Source organism: Echinops telfairi, unplaced genomic scaffold, assembly GCF_000313985.2.
Source record: "Echinops telfairi isolate 266 unplaced genomic scaffold, ASM31398v2 ScPeMD7_655;HRSCAF=1070, whole genome shotgun sequence".
In the NCBI taxonomy this organism is placed as follows: Eukaryota; Metazoa; Chordata; class Mammalia; order Afrosoricida; family Tenrecidae; genus Echinops; species Echinops telfairi.
The window spans coordinates 27827375-27846141 of record NW_022104553.1 but is presented as its reverse complement, the minus strand read 5'-3'; the positions used below and the strand labels follow the sequence as shown (position 1 = coordinate 27846141).

General features: G+C 42.4%; 1 non-coding gene across 1 annotated transcript; it reads right to left on the bottom strand.

The window, feature by feature from the left end:
* Positions 1–3004: 3004 nt before the first annotated feature.
* LOC115870446 lies at positions 3005–3192 on the bottom strand. Its single transcript, XR_004046717.1, has one exon. It is a non-coding gene; the product is annotated as a U2 spliceosomal RNA (small nuclear RNA).
* Positions 3193–18767: the final 15575 nt, after the last annotated feature.

The window sequence follows — 18767 nt, the reverse complement described above, 5'->3', positions numbered from 1 at the left end:
GCTAGATGGCCGCTTGTTTACCTTCAAGCTTTTAAGACCGAGACTGGGATGTTTTCTCAATAGTCAACTGCTCTTGTATATAAAGCTCTTTCTTATACACATATGAGTGTCTATGAATTTGTTTCTTTAGTCTACCCGGACTAACACAATATAAAATAATCCAAATCTCTCTAGTAAACAAAATAGCGTGTGGTCACGTTTATATCTATCTAGCTATGAATGGAATTTTTTTTTCTGTACATACATACTGTGCGAGTCTGGGTAGACTCGATTGAGATTCTCTGACTTTTCCCATCGCTGGGTATCCCCGGCTAGCCATGATGTATTATTATTGTGTTGCCCTGCTTGAGTCACTGTGACTATTTTAAAGATTTTTGCATCTCTTGAGTGAGATTATGTAACATTTCTTCCTTTTTAAAAAAAAATCATTTTATTAGGGGCTCATACCAACTGTTATCACAATCCATACATACATCCATTGTGGCAAGCACATTTGTACATTCATTGCCCTCATCATTCTCAAAACATTTGCTCTCCACTTAAGCCCCTGGCATCAGATCCTCATGTTTCCCCCTCCCTCCCGCTATATATGACATTTCTTTTATCATTCTTCATATTATTATTCTTTTCCAGTTCTAGGATTTCAATGACCTGTTCTTTAAATGGCAGACCTTTTAAACGACACATTCCCCTTGCATAGCTGCCAAAGCCCTACCTTGCCCATGGCCATTCTGGCCAGTTGCTCCCCTCAAAGCAGCCCCAGGCCAGCCCCAGCTACCCACCTACCAGTGGCAACCCTACCAACTGCTCACTCGCTGCTGCACCCCAACACCCCAACTGATGGCCCAGGTGGCAACAGCAGTGGCTGGGGGCTGTGCTGTTGGGCACACGCACGGCCATGCCATCACCAGAGGCTTCAGGGCCTGACATCACTTACCAGGAGCCTCAGGGAGCCCAGTCAGTGTACCAACCACAGCCGTGGTTTGGCCCTTGCCACTATATGATGAAGCCGTTTTGGGAGTGTGCCCAGAACCAGGGCGACTTCAAGCTCTGGGGGCTTCAGCGAGGTGCTGAAACAATGCAAATTTGTAAAGGGATTGGCCTGATCACGCTCAGATTGGAGAACTGGGAAATTCTTTGACGACCAAGTTCATTTCGCGTAAGACGCCGATAGTGGTCGTGTAGCGTGCACAAGTTAAGCCTCTCCTCCATCACTAACTGCTTCCTTGCTTTCGGATTCCCCATGGAAGAAGGCATTCTTCTGTATTGAGAGGATGTCAAGTGTGAGGGTGGGTTTGTGTGGACTCCTTAATCTAGCTATTGTGATGTAATTATTTGAATCAATGAAAATAATGTTATTTTCTTCCACGAAAAGAAAAATATCATATGTCCTATTGAATTATTTGTTGGGTTTTTTTCTCCGTTGGAGATCTTTAATACATTTGTATATCCATTTGCTGCATTCCTTGCCTTTGAGCTTCTCCTTTGGACATCATAAATTCTCCCAGTGCCCAGCACAATTCTTTTAAGGATTCTTTTCTTTATTTTTTTTTTACTTTTGCAACTGCAATATATTTTATTTTTAAAAATCATTTTATTGAGCACTCTTGTAGTTCTTATCATAATCTATCCATCCATCCATTGTGTCAAGCACATTTGTACATATGCTGCCATCACCATTTTAAAACATTTTCTTTCTACTTCAGCCCTTGGGATCAGCCCATTTCCCCCTCCCTCCCTCATAGTCCCTTGATAATTTATAAATTATTATTTTTTCATGTCTTATACCAACCACTGACTCCCTTCACCCACTTTTCTGTTGCTCAGGACTCTTCATCACCATATACAATCAGCAAGATCCACATAAATGGAAAATCCCAGCATGACTCCTGAGAGGTGATAGAATTCAGTCAGGGATGAGGAGTTAAGATAGGCTTTATTGAGGCAGGGAAAGAAATCCCGGGTGGATGCCACAACCTAAGGAGCTAGGTTAAGGAAGTCCCAATTGGCACTAAGGTGGTGCAATATATATAGGGCTTGAGCTAAGGACGTGTGCACTGATAAGGGGAAGGGAGTTTTTTTAGTGCTGTAGCTGCAGGATTTGAGCCAGGATGGGGCCTGTGAGTAAATCATCTTGTTTTTGCAGACTTGCTTCATGCTTCAGTCGGGAATGCTGGGGGAAGGGGCTGCCCTGCCCGGAAAGATAAGCTCCTTGGAATGCTGGAAGCAGGGGCCGCAAAGTCCAGCAGATCATCCGTCTTTCCCAGAGGCTGGAGGAAGGGGATTCATGGTCTGGTCACAGCCCAAACAACTCCTAATTGAATAACCCGTCATTCTATGAGCTTAGGAGTGATATGTTGACAAGTCAGAGTTTATTACAGCGCTGATCATATTTGGGAGAAAGACGAGGCTTTCTACTCTCATAAAGAGTTACAGTCTCAGGAGGGAGGGTGAGAGAGGGAGGGAAAAAATGAGGAGCTGATACCAAGGGCTCAAGTAGAAAGAAAATGTTTTCAAAAGGATGATAACAACATATGTACAAATGTGCTTGACACAATGGCTCTATGGATTGCTATAAGAGCTGTAAGAGCCCCCAATAAAATTATTTAAAAAAAAAAAAAGAGCTACAGTCTCAGAAACCCGCAGAGGCAGCTCTACCCTGTCCCATAGGGTCGCTATGAGCCAGCAACGACTTGATTGCAGCGAGTTTGGGTTTGGGTTTGGATGATCATATTTGTACTTGGCGATGATCATGTATGTCTTTCAGAAAAACAGCTCCCTTCTCTGCATATATACCTGGCAGCATTGAAATGTAGTTATATTTGAATCCTGCTGAACAGATTTCCAAAGAAATGTACCAACTGAAGGTCCAACCAGCATTCTGTTACCCTGGAAACTCCTTGATGTCCTCACCGCATCCCAATCCACACAGTAGATAGGCATGTAGTGTATTTGGTTGTGATGACTGTGATTTCTCTCTCTCTTTCTTTCTCTCTCTCTCTCTCTCTCTTTCTTTATTTTTAAGGTACTGCAATACCAGGTCGATGCGTGGAGTGGACGGAGCAAGCTCCTATTCCATCTCCTAATTCCAAACATCCATTCATAGATTGTCCTGGATAGAGGACGTAGCAGATATTAAACTGAGAAGAACAGATACTACACTAGATCTCAGCCAAAAGGCGGAGACACGAGGTGGTCTCTATTTCTATATTCCCAACTATTATGGGCTAGTTTGATGTGCATGAGATCTCTCAGCACTCCTAGCTCCTGGTACTGGATGAGTGTGACTAGTTTCACGACAGTATCTGTAAAATCTGCAAGACAAAACTTAACCCCTACGCCATGACTGTGTGCTAAATAGATCTTATCCACCACTAGACAGTGAGCACCTCTCACGGATCATGCTTCTTGGATTCAGTTAGGGTGCACTCAGCAGAAATGAAAAGAACCCCGAACTGGCTGAAGCAATGATGTATTCTGAGTCACATAATAGGCTTCCAGGTGCTCCAGAGATTTTAAATTTATCAGTAAAAGCAGCAAATATTCAGAGGCTCAGTCTCTTCTGTTTTTCACTCCTCAGTGTAGGTTGGAGCCAAGATGACTGAAAGCTTTCCAGATGTTATCTAGAGGCATGTGTGTTAGACAGGGTTCTCTAGAGAGACAAAACCAGATTGCTAATAAATACACACACACACAGATGGATAGATATATAACACAAGAAATAAAGAGTTAAATTATAAAGCAGCACAAATGGCTCAGTGCAACGCACTCCCGTGAGACAGTTGTGAGACACTGGCAGTCCTTCAAGTCTTGAGGGCCTCCAGTTCATCCTCTGTAGAGCAATTCAGGCTATCCGGGCAGAGGCAGCAAACAGCAAGGCAGGTCACCAACAGTCAGCCAGATGACAGTCCCCAGCTCAAGAGATGTAAATTCCAGTGGTGTGGCGAAGCAGGTGTTGAAGGAACCTCAAATTACAGCGACACAGTCCATGGGTTAGGTGTCCCACAGGTAGTGTAGCTTGCAAATTGAGGCACAGAATAAGCAAGGCAGCTGCCCACTGGTCCGATGATCAAAGAGCAAGAGACAAGAAAGATGAGGCTCACTGAGCCATTTATCTCTCCGCCCTTCAGTTAATCCCACATGTGTTTATCGGCCAGGTTGGCACAATAAACTAACTACCTCAGCATGGCAATACCCAGAGAACAGTGAGAGAGCTCGTTTCTTAGGGCTCTCTCTTAGGAGTAGGAAAGCTTTCCCCCATTTGTCAACAGTGTAGATCTGCTTATCTCTTCAGATAATCCCAAACGGTCGTAGGGAATTTCCGAACCAATCATTGGTGACACTTTAGTTATAGATTCAACATTTTATGTAAATAAGTCAAGCAGAATTTGAGATTTTGTTAGCTTTTTGTATGTACACAAAGAGAGAAAAACCAAGGACCCTTTCTGTTTTAGCCCCAAATGTACACATGTAATGAAACGTAGATGACTACTTAAATTGATATGTTATTAGACCAGCTAGCATAATTTCAGTTGCTCAGAGGTTGATGTTTCTTTCAAACCACATAAGAAAAAGAAAATCTCTGAAGTATTAAAGTCTATTTTATTAGAATATTTACTGTTTCTTTAATGAGTAGAATATTACATGGTATATTTGGCAGTGACTTGAGTTTCATATTATGGATTAAATGATTTTCCTTCAAAACATGTTGAAGTCCTAACCCTGGATATTGCAAAATGCTAACAGTTAAGTTAGCATGATGGAGGAGCATGAATGCTGACCCAATATGAGTGGTGTCCTTATAAAAGAGGAGAAGAGACACGGAGAACAGAGAGGAGCTATCATAGAAGCAGAGATCACAGTGATGCATCTATAAGCCTGAGAACGCCCTGGGCTATCAGAAGCCAGAAAAAGCAAGGGCGCATCTTCTCTTAGACCTTTCAGAGAGAAGATGATGGACAGGGTGTTACTGACTCATTGGTTTTAAGGTTGACACCTGCATAACAGTAACACGACATTTCTGTTGTGTCTTACACCACCTCGTTTGTGGTACTTAACATGGCGGGCCAGGGAAACTAACATACAGGGAGGTTTCCAAAAGTTCATGGAACGATGGAACGAAAAATAATGGAATTTTTTCCATGAACGCTTTGAAGACCCCTCCTACTTAATATGTTCTGTTTCCCTCATTATATATATATATATATATATATATATTCCTGTTTGCTTGTTTTTGTTGTTTTCTCTTAGGAAAGAATATTTCTTGGAGGGAAGGGGTACAGTGGTAGTGGTGAGGTAAAAGGTAGATGATGTCAAGGAGTCCATGTAGATAAAGATTGGTTAGGAACAGCTTGTGGGAGCAATTGGACGTGTTTGAACTATGGAATGATATATGTATTAAATCCTAACTAAAAAAAAGTATTTCTTTAGCAGCCTGCTGCTCCTTAAGTGTCCAGTCCCATGAAAGGACGATAAAGCACTATTCCAAGCATCCATCATAGGATAGCTGTTGGATCATGGTGTCTCTAACTACTGAAACTACAGTGGACTACTAAGAGGACAAACCGATCAGTCTTGGAAGAAATACAGCCAGAGCTCTCGTTAGACGCAAGGATGGCAAAGCTTTGTCTTACCTACTTTGGACATGCTGTCAGGAGAGACCAGTCCCTGGAAACGGACATCATGCTTGGTAAAATGGAGGAGCATTGGAAAACGAGGAAGGCCCTCAATGAGATGGATTGACACAGTGGCTGCAACAATGGGCTCAGAGGTAGGAACAACGGTGAGGCTGGTGCAAGACTGGGCAGTGTTTCATTCTGTTGTGCACTGTGATGTGGAACCGACCTGATGGCACCTAACAACAATGCAGCGGACCAGAGATACCTATAAACCGTAGCTGTAGAAATAGACTTTGAGCTCATACTTAATCATAACCCCTTATTTAAGAATAATTAGTTCTTAATTGTTGTGGTCCTATAGCAAAGTGTGGGGAAGAAAGCAGATGGTGCCTGGCAATCAGAATAGCATCTGGGGTCTTAAAGGCTTGTGTAAAGACCAGCAGCCCTCTAAGAGAGGTGTCAGTTAATTCCAAACAGAAGAAACACCCCAAGCCTGTGTGATCCAGAGACTGTAAACAGTAAGCCCAAAGCCAGAAGCAGGAATTGTATTAGAGCTTACATTCTGAGCGCGTAGTTTCTAGATGGCTCTGGATGGCAGTGAACGCTCACCAACCGTTTTCAGAGTCCCTCCATGGAGTAAGTCTCTGTTGAATCCCCTCACACCATAGACCCAATACGTGAATATTTTTGTCCTCAGAGAGAGTGCTGTGGATAATGGATGACTGCAAATATACTACTGCTCATCACTGCTATCCAGGCTATTCCACTCACAGTGACACTGTAGGACAGGATAGAACTTCTCCTGTGGGTTTTCCAAGACTGTAACTTTTTTTGCAATACAGTGAACCCTCGCCACTTCGCGCTTCGACTTCCGCGGCTTCACTCTATCGTGGTTTTTGCGTAACAGCGTATGCTCTGTCATTACTGCCAGTGATTGGCTCATACTGTACACGCTTGATGCCATAAATAATATAATAAATAATAAATGATAATTGTAACGTCCAAAATGTTTTACTGTATTTTCCCTTTTTCGTTTAATAAATTGGGCAATACGAGTGTAATGGTGACTAAACGGTGTTTTTTCATGTCCTCTATGCTCTAACTAAGAAAATATTTGATTTACAAATAAGGAATCCTACTTTGCGGAATTTCATTTATCACAGTAGGGTCTAGAACCGATTAACCGCGATAAACGAGGGTTCACTGTACTATTTTTTTCACTCAACCTCATACATAGTCACATACCATTTCAACAATTTCTGCATGTACAACTCAGCGAAATCGGTTCCATTCTTCAAGTTGTACGGACATTCACACCCTTCCTCTTCAAACTCTTCTCCAAACTCTTCTACCACTCACTTTAACTCACTGCCCACCAACTCTGTAAGGGAGTGGAAAGCCTCCCCTTTCTCCTGTGGACTGGATGATGGTTTCGAACTGCTGACCTTGTGGTTAGTAGCCCAGTGCATAACCATCACAACTAATTGCAAATATAGTTAGCTTAAAATTTAAGATCTTACCACTTTTCCCTTTGAGCTCATTTAAAAAAAAATCATCTCACTGGGGACTCATACAGCTCTTTTCACCATCCATCCATCCATCCATCCATCCATCCATCCATTGTGTCAAGCACATTTGTACATATGTTGCCACCATCATTTTCAAGTATTTTCTTTATACTGAGCTCTTGGTATCAGCTCATTCTCTCCCTCCCCCATCCTATCTCCCTCTCTTTGGGCTCATTTTTAACTTGTTCTAGTTTTTATTATTTTCTACTTTCTTTTGGATGGAAGTTTATCTGTGTTTTATGTTGTTGTTGTTGATTTTTTGATGTGTATGTGTTTGTGAGTAATCTTCTTGATATGAAATCCAGGATAGGAAAGTCTATTAAAGACAGTAGCTAGAGTAATAGATCCTTAGGGTTATGACAAAGACTTGGAGGAGCTAATGACAATGGACACAGAATGAAGAAAACGATCTAAAATTGATTGTGGTGATGACTGCACAACACCTTTTTTAAAAGTATAAACCATTGAATTGTATCGTACATGAATTATGTACAACAACATGATTTTTAAAAATGAAACTAAATAAATAATCTCTTTTTAAAACAGACTATTTGAAGATTTTTATTTTGAGACAGCTGACATAGAATCCGAAGATTCGAGAATCTTGGCTGATGAGCACAAAGGGGCTGAGAGTTGGGAAGCAAGCCGTCAGGAATGAGCAGATGTGCACCAGTTGCAGGCTCGGATTGACAAAGTGGGTCATGTAAAATGACAGAAGAGAGGACAAAGAATAAAAGAAGACAAATGAGCTCACCAAGAAGAGAACAGTGTGAGTGGCCGACGTCTCAGGGGAGGTTCTGGGGGAGAGGCTGGCGTGACGGATGTATTGGAGTCTCTGCTTATGTCTTTGCAGGAAGAGCACTATGGAGCTGCTGGTCCAGACCATAGGCCCCAAAAACAGAGCATCAAACAGCAAAAACAGGAATGCATGAAATACTTTGGTAAATGAATCAATGCCTTTTCCAGAACACAATCCAAAATCCTTACGTATCATGCTTGTAGTATTCCTCTGACTCGTCACTGACATTGGCACAATGATATTTATCAGGAAGTGAAGAATCCAACACTGGAAACAGGAGGCTTTAACACATTTGGGGATTCTCAATTTGAACTCCGCCCACTTAGAATTACTAGGGCTGATTGTGACAGCCTGGAAGCCACTCAAGAGACAAGTGGTGCAGAGAGAAATCCCCCGGCCCACTCGGTGAATATAAAGACTCAGTTTGCATCCCACATCGACCATGAAATACTTCAAGCCAAGGGCAGCTAGGGTCTGAGGGATTACCCCAGAGAAAAGGACAAGGAAGTTGCCTATGGTCAGATGGTTGAGAATTAAGTCTGCGGGTCTCTGATTTCGTTTAGTGAAGAACATCAGCACATGAAAATATAGGAGTAAGGAATTCCCTAGGAGTCCAATTCCAGTCTGTATGAGAAAAAGTGTCCCCATAATGAATTCACTGGCAACCATCATGTCAGTTCTTAGGACAAGTTGTTGTTGTTTGTTGTTGTTTCCTTTAATCCAAAGACAAGTCAATCTAGAGAGGAAGAGAGGTTGCACTATTTTCTGTAATACGACAAAGTTAGCATTGAACCAAATTCATCTTCATTCATATTTGCCAAGATGCACTTTGATTCTATTTTTTTGATTCATTGGAGTTATAAATCTTTTAACAAACCACATTCAAGAAATAGATGAATAATTTTACAAATTGTATCTCAATTGTGGCATTTTATTTCGGTTATGTGCAAATGTGCTTTACAGATAAAGTTTTTTTCCACAAATGATATAGCTTAAGAAAATGGGAAGTCTAGGGTTTGTATTTTTTTAGGCCTACAACACATATCTGGGAGTAATTTAACAAAAGATTTGCAAGATTTATCTATCAAAAGTACAAAGTGTTCTTGGGTAAAATTGAAGAAGATCTAAATAAATAGATAGATCATGTTATGAGCTAGAATATTCCATATAGTTATTAAGTATATTTTTTCCAAATTCATTTGAGGATTCAATACAATTCCAATAAAACTCCAAGAAAGCACTGTCGTAGGATTGTTAGCCTGATTCTAAGTGTATATGAAAATGAAAAGACTGTAGAAGAACTAAGACAGTCTTGAAGACCAAAACAGGTTGAAAGATTGATCTTATTTTATGCCACTGTTTTCTATAAAGTGATAATCATCCAGGCAGAATAGTAGTTAAGTAATGACATTTAAACATATCAGTTTAAGAGAAGAGAAAACTCAGAAATACTTCCACACAAATGAAATCAATCCATTTGTAACAAAATCCCTGGGGAAAATCAATGGGGGAATGAGTGTGTCTTCAAAAATGTTGTCACACGGTAAGAAAAGCATTAAGTAAAGCCCCAGACAAGTGACAGACAGAACGAAATATCTGCAAGAGATATCGTAGATAAAACACTAATATTCATCATGTAAATAGCGTTTTAGGAGCCAAAGGAAAAAAGACTAAAACTTACTTAGCAAAGTAGGAAATAGATATGATCAGACAAATCACAAATAGACATAAAACAGCTCTTATAAGAAAGAGAAAAGAAAAATGTCCAACTTCAATCTTAACAAGGTGTGACGGGGAATGCTATGTGTCAACTTGAATGGGTCGCGATTCTCAATTTTATGTAATTATCCTCCATTTCGCGTTCTGACGTAAGAGGAGTCTCCTTGAGAGTCTGACCTGCATCCAGTACATACAGATACCCTAGCAAAGGGCTTTCTCAATTCTGCCTGAAGTGCACCATCATCCGGGTCACCTGTTGTGAGCCAGCAGCCTGTTAATTTGGAGATTAGCCGAAACTCATCCTACAGCGTTACCAAGGTTCCCTGGATAAAGGACATGGAAAAAATGAAAACGTTTTCAACTATGTGAATGTTTTGAGTCGCCTTTTCTAAAGTAAGACTGGAGGATATTGTACATCAATGAGAATGGGAAATGAAGTAGAAATTCTATATAGGACTGAAGTAAAGATCATCTTCAAGGCTATGGTTGTAGAGAAGGCCACAGTGTCTTTTGGAAAGGCCTAGAAGAGAGAGCAACAGGTCCTAGAAGACTCTCCCCCTGTAGAATTTCAAGACTGTAACTCTTTAAGGGAGTAGAAAGCCCGGTCTTTCTTCTGCAGAGCAGCTAATGGTTTCGAACTGCTGACCTTGTGCTGGCAGCCCAATGCATAACAACTATGCCACGAGGAAGAGAGACACAGAGTCACATGAAGACAGCCCATGAGTCGAAGCATCTTCCTCCAGGGACAAGCATCTTCCTCCAGAGCTTACAGAGATGACCCATGCTCCAATACAAACATAACCACAAAACATAGAAGTTAGAATTTACCACACATTGGGTTTTTTGGGTGGGGTGGGGATGGGAGGTGTAATTCAAGTCATAACACAATGGAACTACACATGAAAACTACTCTAAGATACTATTTATCATCCAGCAGTTGGGCAAGAACTCTAAAGCCTGACGATGCATTTTATTTATTCTTTTGGGACAAGAACGTAGGGAAAGAGCCACGCCAAACCAAATCCACTGTCATGTAGATGACTTTAATTCATAGCGACCCTATGGAGCAGAGTTGAATGGATCCTTGGAGCTTCTGAGGCTGCCTATCTTTAAGCTGAAAACCTCATCTTTCCCCAGGGAGCAGCTCCTGGGTTCAAACGGCTAACCTTGCATAGCCAACTACATCCCCAGGGCTCCTCTGACTCATAGAGACTCTCTATAGGACAGAGATGTTTTAGAGACAGCAAATATTTATGGGAGCAGACAGCCTCATCTTTCTCCCTGAGTGGCTGGTGGGTTTGAATCCCCAACCTTGGGCTTTCATCCAGCATGTCACTAGATGGGGTGGGGGTGGGGGATCGGATCATTATGTTAAGTAGTACCCCGCAGACATGTGTGTGATTTTTATTTATTCCTTCAAAGCAGTGCTGTTATCTCTGTTTGAAATGGAAAGATTTAAACATTTGGAAGGCTTGCCTGTGTAAAATTGGAAAGGCAAGTTGAGAAAGTCAACGTAGGGAGGGAGGTTCCGGGCAGCCCAGGACAAAAGCAGAGCCGAAAGGAGAGGGCATCACTCGACATACAAAACACAGGACACATCAGAACCCCCGAGAGAGCCAGTCAATTCCCTGTAATTCTGAGATCCCAGGAAAAAGCTTATATAAGACTCCTGGAGCCACAGAGCCACTTTTTTACAATATATCACAGTGGAGACAAAAGCAATTTACTCACCAAACAGACTTCTGATAACTGGATGGTGAGCCTGCCCCAAAGCTTCTTGCCTGATATGAAAGCACACCTGAACACTGCGTTATATGTGGGGGGAACACATGATCTCATTTCACACCCGTGCCATGATTATCCTGTCACCAGTGACAGTGTCTTCAAGGGGGAATTGAGGATATCTTAGGGAAACTTCTAGCCCGGGGAAAACAATAACACAAGTAATTGAGTGCTTAATGAGAAAAGCCAAAGAGACCACGGTACCTTGTACAGAAACTTTTCTGAGCCGGGAGGGTAATACCTCCCAGGTGAGGCAGGGGGACCCTTGAATGGCAGGAGTGCTGAAGTCCTGTAATTACGGCAACAACAAACTCCTCCGTCTCAGGGGTGACGTCTCTGTTTGCCACAATTTCCTTTTGGGACTCTGTAGCTGTGGTTCTCAACCTTCCTCATGCCGCGACCCTTTCATACAGTTCCTCAGGTGGTGGTGACCCCCTAACCATAACATTTTTTTCGTGGAGACTTCCTCACTGTCATTTTGCTACTGTGATGAATCGGACGACCCCTGTGAAAGGGTCGTTTGACCCCCAAAGGGATTGCGACCCACAGGTTGAAAACCGCTGCTCTATAGCCTACTCACCTCTAGTCTGCCAGCACTGCCTGCCCAGCTGAGGCAAACTTGACTTTATAGCAGCCCCTAGCCTGTTAGCTTGCCTTTTCCATGGAGAAAGAGTTTGCTTTGCAAAGTCCAACTCTTGAAATAAATGCTGAGGTGTAAGTGCAGATGGAACTTGGATCAGTAGATTCGATTGTTTGCCAGGGAATTGCTCACACTGAGTAGAGAGGCTGCTTGCATTCCTTGGCTCGTGGCCTCCTTCCTCATCATCCAAGCTGGGCTTCAGACGATATCATTCTGGTTCGACTGCCTGCTGAGATTGGTGGGTTCCACTTTAGATGCACTGACTCAGAAGGAATGTTTTAACTAAATCCCTAGGGAACTCTATTTTTTTAAATTATTTTATTAGGGGCTCATACAACTCTTATCACAATCCATAGGTACATCAATTGTGTAAAGCGCATTTGTACATTCATTGCCCTCATCATTCTCAAAACATTTCCTCTCCATTTAAGCCCCCGGCATTAGGTCCTCATTCTTCCCCTCCCTCCTCACTACCCGCTCCCTCATGAGCCCTTGATAATTTATAAATTATTATTTTGTCATATCTTTCCCTGTCTGATGTCTCCCTTCACCCACTTTTCTGTTGTCCATCCCCCAGAGAGGAGGTCATATGTAGTTCCTTGTAATTGGTTCCCTCTTTCCAACCCACTCTCCCTCAACCCTCCCAGTATCGCCATTCACACCACTGGTCCTAAAGGGATCATCCGCTCTGGATTCCCTGTATTTCCAGTTCCTATCTGAACCAGTGTACATCCTCTGGTCTAGCCAGACTTGCAAGGTAGAATTCGTATCATGATAGTGGGAGTGGGGAGGAAGCATTTAGGAACTAGAGAAAAGTTGTATTTTTCATCGTTGCTACATCGCACCCTGACTGGCTCGTCTCCTCCCAGAGACCCCTCTGCAAAAGGCCGAGATAATAATTCTTTACGAGAGTAGAGAACCTTGGCTTTCTTTCTCCTGAGGAGCAACTGGTGATTTCAAACTGTTAGCCTTTCAGTTAACAGCCCAACATGTAACTACATGCCACTACATACCACTACATATCACTACATACCACTTTATGCCACTATGTCACCAGGGCTCCAGACCACCGTCCGACTGGGTCATAAATGGACAGTGATATAAAAATGGGTGGAAACACAGGTATCAAGTAACAGGCGTTATTGGTTAGCAAAGTCTGCCAGGTGACTCCAGAATGGTGAGTAGTGCCAATACAGAAGAGGACCGACAGACATACTCTCGGAAGTGGAGACTGGTGGCTGGGGGTGGGTGAGCACCGTGTAGCCTCCTGATAGGACAGTTTGAATGAGGCCAGGGTGATGTGATTTTTGGCAAGTGCGGGACGGTGTAGGGGTGGAGAGAGTGACAGGGAAGCAAGAGAAGGAGCTGCTTGAATTGGCCAAGCACCATCTGACCTTCAGTCAGACCTACTATTCCTGCCTTTTGGTAATAAGGAATAGGGCCAAAGGTCTCGTCTTCTGCAACTGCTTCCTGCTGGACTGGTGTGGTGAAAGACTTGCCATTGTTCTGTCTCAGCAAGATCAGGTGAGCACTTAAAAGGTTGACAGAACACAACCATATACAGCTTCATGCAGATTTGATGGGTAAAGACGTTCATGGGTTCCTGCAAAAATATTTGTAAACAGACAAGGTCTGAAGCATCTATTAAACTAAGAGGTCCTGGGAGGGACAGGAGCCATGGGGCCCAAGATTTCCAAGAGCCAAAGAGGTTTTGCCATGTGGCCCCTGCGGTCTCCTAACTCCAGTTGGTGTTGGATTCTTTCCTTTACTTCTTTTACCTTCTTTTGTCAATGCCTGATTGACAAAGTATAACCTTCCTCTCCTAGAAAAAGACAGGGCTGGCCTACTTTGTAGTGCCCTACCTGCTAGGGAATTCATGTGGGTCACCTCTTTTTTCCATATTGATGCTAAGGTCTCTTGGTAGTTTGTAGTCAAAAGGAATAGGAATTCCAAGTCCTCTAACTCTACTTCCCAGAGCTGCTGCTCTGCTGTTTCCGATGAGGATAGAGGATACAACTGTCTTTTGCATCGATAGGAATTGGGGGGTGAGGTAGTTTATTGTGCCAGCCTGACCGATAAACACAAGTGGGATTAACTGAAGGGCAGAGAGATAAATGCCTTGGTGAGTCTCGCCTTTCTTATCTCTCACTCTTTGATCATCGGACCAGTGTGCGGCTGCCTTGCTTGTCTTGTGCCTCAATTTAAAGGCTACACTACCTGTGGGACGCCTACCCTGTGGACTGTGTCGCTGTAAGTTGAGGTCCCTTTAAGACATCGCTGGAGCTGGGGACTGGCAGTTGGTGACCTGGCTGGCAGTTGGTGACCTGCCTTCTGATTGGCTGCTGTGCTGACATAGCCTACCTCTCTCGATAAATAGAGGAAGATCTGGCAGCAGACAGGACTGGAAGGACTGCTAGTCTCTCACAAGTCTCTCACATGAGTGAGTTGAATTGAGCCATTTGTAGTGCTTTATAATTTAACTATTTCTTTCTTGTATTATATATTTATCTGTATATGATTTAACAGTTCATTTCTTGTTATATATCTAATTATCTTTATAAATTAATATATTAAATTATCAGTAAATTGGTTTTATCTCTCTAGAGAACCCTGTCTAACACATTTTGGTACCCGGAGTGCTTTTAGAGAAATAAAATTGTAAATATGGGCTTCTTAAATTGGCTCTCCAGCCTGATTAGTCTTAACACTAGTGATGCTACTTCAACATCCCAAAGCATGGATAAGTCTGCTACTCCTCCTAATCCATGGTGTGAGATAGCAAAAATAATACCTAAAGTAGCACCATTGATAGATGAGGTGCTGGTTAAAGGAGAGGCTCTGGGTGATCATATATTTGATATTTTCCAGGAGTTTTGTAAGGATGACAAGTATAGGGAAGCTGGTTGGCTGGTCCTTCTTACAATGGACAGTGTGATTAAGGAAAGGGATGATCTCAGAGCCTCAAAAGCGCGCTTTAAGTGCAGACTAATGGATTTAAAAACTTCATCTGTGCTACAAAGGAGAGCCTTCTCTCTGCTAGTAAAAGAGCTGACATTGCTGAGAATCAGGAGCAGAGTCTCATTATGCGAGTGGCTGAATTACAACAGCAGATGAATTGCAGATCTAGAGCAGTGTCTGAAGCCAAAGTGAGAGCATTGATCGGGAAGAGTTGGGACCCTGAAACATGGGATGGGAACATATGGGCTGATGATCCAGAAGAGGAGGATATTGAGCCCTTAGAAACAATTGACCCGCCCCAATCACAATCCATACCTGAGCAGATTAGCCAAACTATGCAAGTTAATATGCCAGGTGGGGCTACATCAGGGAGATGCCTTTACAAAATATTGCCGAGCACACCCAGGGACTCAGATTTGTATTTTTGTATGGTGTTTTCCATGTCTTGTTCATACACCCTAGTGTGATCTGAGAATTGTGGATAGTAAGGGTGAGAAAAGATGGGTTTATAATTAGTTGCAAAAGAGGGCGGTACCCCACATGCAGAGGTTAGAAGGGACATTGCCTGTGTGTCTGGTTAGACATATTAGTCTGGGTAGACTAGAGAAACAAATTCATAGACACTCATATGCGTATAAGAAAGTGCTTTATATACAAGAGCAATTGAATATTGAGAAAACATCCCAGCCCAGTCCAGATCAAGCCCATAAGTCTGATATTAGGCCATATGTCCGATAGCAATCCTCTTGAGACTCATGCAGCATATGCAATGATGCAGAATGCAGGAAGATCACAGCAACCCTATCAGACAGACAGAACCACCCCCATCCCCACCACCCCCACCACCCAGCCACCCCCTTTGGGTTTCTGAAGCTGTAAATTTTTGTGGGAGCAGAAAGTCTCATCTTTCTCCCATTGTGGCTGTTACACAATCGCCTGTCAACTTGAGTGAAGGGGAGTCTAGCCTGTCAATCAGGTCATAGCCAATGAGCCCTCTATGTGGGTGTGGCCTTCTCCTAAGGATTCTGAGTTTCCCTCCCTTCCTCCCTGGAGGTGGGACACACCCTCTCTGCTTTGCATTCCTGTTGACAAGCCATGCTGATGGCAGCCAGAGCCCTGGAGCTGGAGGCACCATGTGGAGACCAGCGCTGAGATGCTTCCACCACCCCTAGATCCACAAGATTTTCCACCCACTGGCCTGTGATCTTCCTACATTTGGCATCCTTGCATGACTGCTGCGTGAGTCTAAAGAGGAATTTATGGACTAATATCAGACATAAGGGTTAATATTGGACTCATGGACTTGAACTGAACTGGGCTGGGATGTTTTCTTAATATATGATTACTCTTTGTTTGTTTTTTTTAACATTTTATTAGGGGCTTATACAACTGTTATCCCAATCCATACACACATCAATTGTGTAAAGCGCATTTGTACATCCATTGCCCTCATCATTCTCAAAACATTTTCTCTCCATTTAAACCCCCACATTAGGTCCTCATTTTTCCCCTCCCTCCCCGCTCCCCCCTATATGATTACTCTTTGATATAAACTCTCTCTTATACATATATGGCCTCCTGGAATTGTTTCTCTACCGTACTCAGACTAACAAACCCAGGGAGTATCTGGTGGGTTGGAGCTGCTGACCTTGCAGTTAATGAGGGTTTAAGACTATGGTTTGGGATTTAGGACTTGGGATTTAGGATTTAGGGCTAGTGTTCAAGTTAGGATTAGGCTTAGTGTTAGGGTTAGGGATATTCAATAAGGAGAATGGGTGAAGTGGGGGTTTAAGTCATTAAATTATCAAAAATACATAAAGCTGTGCTTTCTCTAACTTCATCTCAAATATTAAATAGAGAAATAAAATAATCCATATACTAATCTCTCAGACTCAAGAATTGCCAATATTTTGCTACTCTTAGATCATTCATCCTTTATTTTGTCCTTACCTCTTTCTTTTCTTTTTTTAAAAAATTGCATCTGAAATACAATCCAGAGGAGGGATGGAAAAGGGAGTCAATGTCAAGGAGTGCAGGAAGAAAAAGAATGCTTGCAAGCTGATTGTGGTAGCAGTTGTACAATACTGCTTGATGTGGTTGAATTATGGACTGACATATGTATTAACTCCTAATTAATAATAAAAATGTTAAATAAATAAATAATAAATACAATCCATTTATCCTATAATTTCCCCCTTAGAAGCTTTCAGATGTATTTCAAAAAGTGGGCATCTTACATAACCACATCGCCATTACCACATTTTTTTAAAGTCGCAATTCATTAATATTATTTAAAAGAGCCTTATGATAAGCTTTCGATAGTCACAAAACTATCATTGTCCAATGCTCTGTTTTAATTACGACGCAGTTTGATTCATTGCCATTGATTATTCCTCTTGAATTTATTTTGATCTCAAAATAATACACAGTGTCCTGCCAGGCTCCTATCTGTCCTTGATAACTACTAAGAAACTTTGATCTTTATGACTTTGCCTATTGTATATGTTTTCTATATGTGGTATCTTGCCATCTTTATTCTTTTGTGTCCGACTTATTTAATGCAGCATCATGTTTTCAAGGTTCATCCATGTTGTGGCTCAATTCGTATTCCATGTTGGTTCTATCCCACTTTGGTTAATCCATTCATCCGTTGGTAGGCCTTTGGGTTGTTACTTTTGACTATCATGAACAATGCTTCTGTTCGCATTCCTAATAGGTAGCATGCACATATCTGATTGCCTCCCTGCTTTCAAGGAACTGGAATTGCTGGGTCAGATGGTAAATAATGTTTCATCTTTTGAAGAACTGCCAAGCTGTTCCCTACAGCAACTGCACCATTTTATAATCTCACCACCGACCCGTGAGGGTTGACATTTTCCATATCCTTGGCAACACGAGTTTCTTTACACAGCCCTCCTAGTGGTTGTGCATTGGGCTGTGATCTACATGGTCAGTAGCTCCATCGGGAAAGACCGGGGTGTTGTACTCCCCGGAACAGTTTCAGAAACCCACAGGGGGTGCTGTGAGGCAGCATTGGCTGGATGGCAGTGAGTTTGGTTTGGTTTGGCGTGGTTGTACAGGGGTGTCTTGCTGTGGTTTTGCTTTGATTTGTATTTCCCCACTGTCTAGTGAGGAAGACCACAGACTACACGTCCTCCAGTACGGATTACAACTCAGCGTAAAGAAAACCCAAATCCTCCTAACAACCAACAGACAACTTCATGAGATACAGAGAAAACATTGAACTTGACGAGGATCTCATTTCACCTGGATCACAATCAATGCTCATGGAATCAGCCGTTAAGAAATCAAACGATTTGCTGCACGAGACCGATTTCTCATGTTACAGAGCAGAGAGGTCATTTTGTGGGCTAAGGTGTGCCTGACCCAAGCCACGGTATTTTTAATTTCCTCATAGACACGTGAAAGCTGGACAATGAATAAAAAAAGACCTGAGAAGAATTCATGATTTGAATTATGGGGATAGTGAAGAATATTAAATGTACCATGGACTGCCAGAAGAACAAGGAAAAAATTTTGTCTTGGAGGAAGTACATCCAGAATGCGCCTTAGAAGTGAGGATGGCTCAGAAGCAACAAAGCCCACATGGAAGAGGCACACCAGCCTGTGTGACCACAGGTGTCGAAGGGATCAGGGATCAGCCATCAAAGAACAAAAAATCA